The sequence below is a fragment of the Mus musculus genome, chromosome 14, assembly GCF_000001635.26.
Source record: "Mus musculus strain C57BL/6J chromosome 14, GRCm38.p6 C57BL/6J".
In the NCBI taxonomy this organism is placed as follows: domain Eukaryota; kingdom Metazoa; phylum Chordata; class Mammalia; order Rodentia; family Muridae; genus Mus; species Mus musculus.
In genome coordinates this window covers 12,867,307-12,872,744 of record NC_000080.6, presented here as the reverse complement: position 1 = coordinate 12,872,744, position 5,438 = coordinate 12,867,307, and the positions used below count along the sequence as shown (strand labels likewise).

Genomic DNA, 5,438 nt, shown 5'->3' with positions numbered 1-5,438 from the left:
AGGCAAATGGATGGACCTGGAGGGCATCATCCTGAGTGAGTTAACCCAATCACAAAAGAATTCAGATGATATGTACTCACTGATAAGTGGATATTAGCCCAGAAACAAGATACAATTTGCAAAACACATGAAACTCGAGAAGAACTAAGACCAAAGTGTGGACACTTTGCCCCTTCTTAGAATTGGGAACAAAACACCCATGGAAGGAGTTACAGAGACAAAGTTTGGAGCTAAGTTGAAAGGATGGACCATCTAGAGACTGCCATACCCGGGGATCCATCCCATAATCAGCCTCCAAACGCTGACACCATTGCATACACTAGCAAGATTTTGCTGAAAGGACCCAGATATGGCTGTCTCTTGTGAGACTATGCCGGGGCCTAGCAAACACAGAAGTGGATGCTCACAGTCAGCTATTGGATGTATCACAGGGCCCCCAATGGAGGAGCTAGAGAAATTACCCAAGGAGCCAAAGGGGTCTGCAACCCTATAGGTGAAACAACAATATGAACTAACCAGTACCCCCCAGAGCTGGTGTCTCTAGCTGCATATGTATCAGAAGATGGCCTAGTCGGCCATCATTGGAAAGAGAGGCCCATTGGTCTTGCAAACTTTATATGCTTCAGTACAGGGGAACACCAGGGCCAAGAAGTGGGAGTGGGTGGGTAGGGGAGTTGGGGGGGAGGGTATGGGGGACTTTGGGATAGCATTGGAAATGTAAATGAAGAAAATACCTAATAGAAAATTTTTAAAAAAGATGATGATGATGATGATATTGATTATGATGATAGGTTACACAAAATATTTGAAAGTATAAAATTCATTGGTAAATGTAAAGACACTGTGAAATTGAAATCTAGTATACACTATCTTTAATATGAAAATGAAAAAAAAAGAATATCCCTACAAATATATATAGGTACAGAGATGTACTATTTAAAAGTTCTTTCTGCTTGCTTGTCTGTCTGTCTGTCTGTCTGTCTGTCTGTTTGTATTGTAAGACTGGGTGATAGAACTCATGGCCTCTAGAATGCTATGTATGTACACTCAAGTTATTTGTTTAATACAGAGGCAATCTGCATGTGTGTGTGAGAGAGAGACAGAGACAGAGAAACAGAAAGACAAGAGAGAGAGAATAAAGGAGAATGATACAGAAGATGGAATTGGAGGATATTTGGGAGTGAGGAGATGAAGGAGAGTGTTCCAAAAAGGCGAAAAGGGAGGGAGGTTTAGCTCACAAAGCACAGACTGTGAGGGGAGAATATGCAAGGGCAAAGGGTGGAAGGAAGCAGGATGCTGGAAGTACAGACAGTTGAGGCACTTAGAATTAGGCAATGCCATTAGCTCTAAGCAGACTGATGCTTCATGGCACTGGGACTTTATGGGAGATCAATGAGAAGTGTGTTCCAGAAGTCTCCTAGTCTTTCCCCAACTATGGATTGCAGCTTATTGATGATTTGCATACCAATTTACCTAACTGATCATTACTAGCACTTTACAATTGGAAAGTGGGTGAGGGGCAGAGGGTGAAAGAGTAAGCAGGTTCAAAGACCCTGTGTGTGAACCACCATTGTATTAAGGTGTTGTTTAAATAACTACTTGCTTATATTACGGCTCCTGATGAAATGAAGCTTGCTTCCTTTAGAATCACAGTCCAACATGTTGAAAGGCCACTGACGAGTGTAGTAAGAGGGCCAGCTGGTTTCCTTCATTTGTCCACATAACCTTCTTGGAGTTAGTTCTCCCCTTCTGACCTTAGCAGTGGCAGCTGCACATGATCGATCCCAGCCTCTGCGAAGGTCATGCAGACCAGGGTGAGCCAGTGACCCAAGAGGAGGCTGGCATCTAAACTACAGTTGAGACAGCCATCCTATGATAGCTGTTAAGAGACAGAGACTATAGCTACCTGGAATTGTGGATCCAAGAAAGAAGGACATAGAGTCTGGTAGTCAGTGGCCCTGTTAGACAGTTGGCCTAGAGTATCAATTAAGAAAGAAATAAGCCAACCATTATGAGTGGAGAGCAGAGCATGGCTTAGCCTTCAGAGAAGCTTCTTATAGCACATGGCAGTTAACAAACATCCACAGTGGACACCGAGCTGAGACTGAGAGACCTTGTCACACTCAGCCCTGAATGGGGGGAGTCTGGGGATCTTTATCAAACCCCTCTCCTCAAGACACAGAGATCTACATAGATGATGAGGCAGAAACATTGTAAGAGCCAGGGTTAGTGGTAACTATGAGGAAATAAGTGTCTTCCAGACACAGACTGGTACACATACGAACTCAGAGACATAGAGACACCAAGCACAGGCTGCACAGTTTTAAACTAAACAAAGCCCCAGCTGGGAGAAGGGGAAGTGGACAGGAAGTCACACCTAAGCAAGAAGCTGCTTGCAATTGATACCTGCTGGGAAAGAGAAAATCAGTTTTCCTCAATGGAGTATTCCTGGGTATGTTCCATACTCCAAGGCAGGCCCCACGCACAGGAGTACTTTGCAAACACAAAGTGAATTTCATGGCTCTTTGTGCCATTTTTTATTGTTTTGGCTTGGTTTTGTTGTTTTGTCCTCTTGGTTTTGTTTCTTTCGTTTTTGTTTATCTGGTTTGTGCCTGGCATTTTGTTGTTGTGCTCTGTTGTTTGCTTGGTTTGTTCTCTTTTGAGAAAGAGAAAGGACATGAATTGAGATTGATGAGGAGTTGGGAAGGATCTAGAGGCATTGGGGAAGCAGAAAGAATATGATCAAAATATGTTATATGGAAAAAAATCTTTAAATAAAAATTTTTTTTAAAAGAATGAAATACGCAAGCATAAGAGGAATCAGTCCCCAAGACCCAATGAGAGGAGACCCAGTGCAGCTTCTGGTAGACAGAAATAGTCCTATTTTCCCCATTGTCTCCTGTTCCAAGCCTGTAAGGCCCTGCCAATAGATCCCTTGGTGACTGATGACTGCCTTTTGTATCTGTGTGCTTCTGTTTCCCTACCCCTTAAGCAAGCTGGAATGGATCCAGTTCCTCATTAAAAGTAAAAGGAAACTCTTTGGGTAAGAATGATGTCAGTGAGTAAACAGTATATATGACTATAAAATAACTGTAAAAATAATGACTATTTAACCCCTTAGTGTCCATGATGGTTATTCTTGGCTATCAACTAAGATACAAATATGGAAGCCACACCTGTAAAGGATTTTTGTTTAATTTGAAGTAGGAAGATTTTCTAATCTAGATCTTTTAGATAGAAAGACACATCTTTAATCCAGATTTTTAAGCTGGAAAAGGCATGCCTTTAATCTGGATCTTGAGATGCAAAGACATATTTTTAATCTGAGCCACACCTTCTGCTGGAAGCCTAAATCACAGTAGTTCCCAACCTTCCTAATGCCGAAACCGTTTAATACAACTCCTCATGTTAGAGTGACCCCCCAACCGCAAAATTATTCTTCTTGCTGCTGCATAGCTGTAATTTTACTACTCTTATTAATTCTAATATTAATATCTCTGTTTTCTGGTGGCCTTAGGTAACCCCCAAAGGGGTCATGGTCCACAGGTTGAGAACCACTGCTCTATAAGGCAGGGAGAATGGAAGATTTTGCTTTGTTCCTGCTTGCCCTCCTGTAGCAAGTCCATTCTTTACCTGGCCTTTGAGCCTAATTCTTCAGGATTCCAGTATATACTGAAGACCAGCTGAGATATCCAACCTTGTGTACTGAGCAACTATGGGGTCCTGGACTTTCCATTCAGAGCCAACCATTGTTAGATTAGCTGAACTGCAGTCTGTAAATAATTCTAATAAATCCTTTTTATAAAAAGAGGGAGAGCGAGTCATTCTATAAGTTCTGTTACCCTGACTAATACTGTCTTCCAGGAACAATAAGATAAACAACCCACAAGGCATGTTATAAATACAAATCCTAAACCTACAAGTAAGGTGCTTTTTACAAGTATAGAAAAATAGCCATGTGTATTAGTTATTCATTCATTGCTATGAAATAATACCTGTATAAATACAAGAGAAAGGGGGATTATTTTGTTTGCTTGTGGTATCCATGTGTGCTCTCAACAATGTAGGTGCCCACTGAGCCCAGTAGAGGGTATCAAATCCCCATGGGCTAGAGCTCCAGGTGGTTGTGTACCACCTGAGTGTGTCCTAGAAACTGAACTCCAGGTCTTGAAAGCATGGCATACATTCTTAACATCTGAGCCATCTCTCCAGTACCAAAAGCATATATCTTGATCCATAGTTCTTCCAAGATATAGTCCATCATGGGGCTATGTCCTGGATCTTGAGGCACATGGTAACATTATATCCAGAGTCCATAGTATGGTAGGAAAAAAAAAAAAAAGAAAAGAAAAAAGAAAGAGCACCCATGCTCAGCTAGCTTTCTCCTTTATATATAGTCCAGAACCAAATCCCAGGGAATTATGCTATCCACTTTTAGGGTTTTGCTCCCACAACATTTAACCTAACAGAAATGTGCATGGAAGCACAGTTCCTGAACACATATTCAATGCTAACCATCAACTGCAGCTGTCCCTACTAACTCATGACAGCAGGGCCTTGTCCAGACTCATTCTCCAGTCTTGGAATATTTTCACCATGCCACTTATGTTTGCAGTGAAGAGCATAGAGAAGGCTCAGATGGAAAGATCCCAGTGCTGTGACTACAGGTCACTCAAACACAGGCTCTTTCCTCCCTAGTCCTTCTCAGTTTATATTCTTTTTTTTTTTTTACAATAGACATTTATTTATAGTGTGACATAGGGTAGAACAAATAATTCTTAAATTGTGATTTGGGTTGAAATAACTTTGTAAAAGTATGGTGAGACCAGGCATACCCACAGATCTTAAATAAATGATCACTTCTTTGCCCACTCCTCTCTCTCCTTTCTTTCCCAAATAACCTCTTTTAGATAGGGTTCAAGGTAGAATTTGTCCTCCTCATATTTTGTCCACTGATCCTTAGGCAAGATCTGATGCCTCATAGTCAGGTCCAGGGCTCTCTTAATTTGAAACATCCTGTCATTATAAAGGTCCTCAGAAAGCCTTCTTATGGCTTCTTTTACATCTTCAGTTTCATGTAGTGTATCATTTCGCATTAACCCCAGATTATTGAATCCTGCAGCATTATAATACCACTTTCGAAAACCTTCCAGCCACTTGCTTGATGCTGAAACAGCAGATCGGCCCACCATTTTGACCTGAGAGTGAAGCGCTGCCTTCTCCTCAGTTTACATTCTTCCTTTTTTTTAAATTAGGTATTTTCCTCATTTACATTTCCAATGCTATCCCAAAAGTCCCCCATACCCACCCCCCCCACTCCCCTACCACTCCACTCCCACTTTTTGGCCCTGGCGTTCCCCTGTACTGGGGCATATAAAGTTTGCAAGTCCAATGGGCCTCTCTTTGCAGTGATGGCCAACTAGGCCATCTTTTGATAC

The 5,438-nt window shown here is 41.7% G+C and overlaps 1 pseudogene; it reads right to left on the bottom strand.

Moving 5' to 3' along the window:
- On the bottom strand, positions 4,729–5,221 carry Gm5457 (predicted pseudogene 5457; annotated as a pseudogene).